The following is a 474-nucleotide window of genomic DNA, read 5'->3' as shown; positions in this document are numbered from 1 at the left end:
TTTTTTTTAGAGCCTTGCGATTGGTTGAAGTTTCTCCCTGCCAACCCTCACAAAACTAAGGGTCAGAGCGTGCAAATACAAAAAGGGGTGCGTTATCAAGGAAAGACCAGTTTCCGAAAACATTTGCAACAACAACAGCAGAATCAAGCATGTCTGGAGATAAGAGCATCAATAACAACACGAGCCTTCCGGGCAGCAGCAAGAAACGTGAAAATCAAGATGTTCCAACGAAAGTGGTGAGTTAATCTTGCAGGTAAAAATAAACTTATCTCCATGTACTAATTACTCGTTGTTTGCTCCTGTACATCAGATGAACGAAAGCGATAGCAAAATGGAAGAGATACCTTCCATTCGCACGAGAAACACAAAGATTCGCACCTCGTTCAGTCTCTTCCAAATGAACAGACTCGAAGAGGCATTCCGGAGGAAGAACATCATTAACAAGAGGACGCGGTTAGATCTATCCTATTCCAT

Source organism: Nicrophorus vespilloides, unplaced genomic scaffold (assembly GCF_001412225.1).
Source record: "Nicrophorus vespilloides isolate i.1.1-1 unplaced genomic scaffold, Nicve_v1.0, whole genome shotgun sequence".
Classification (NCBI taxonomy): domain Eukaryota; kingdom Metazoa; phylum Arthropoda; class Insecta; order Coleoptera; family Silphidae; genus Nicrophorus; species Nicrophorus vespilloides.
This window is presented reverse-complemented; position numbering follows the sequence as displayed.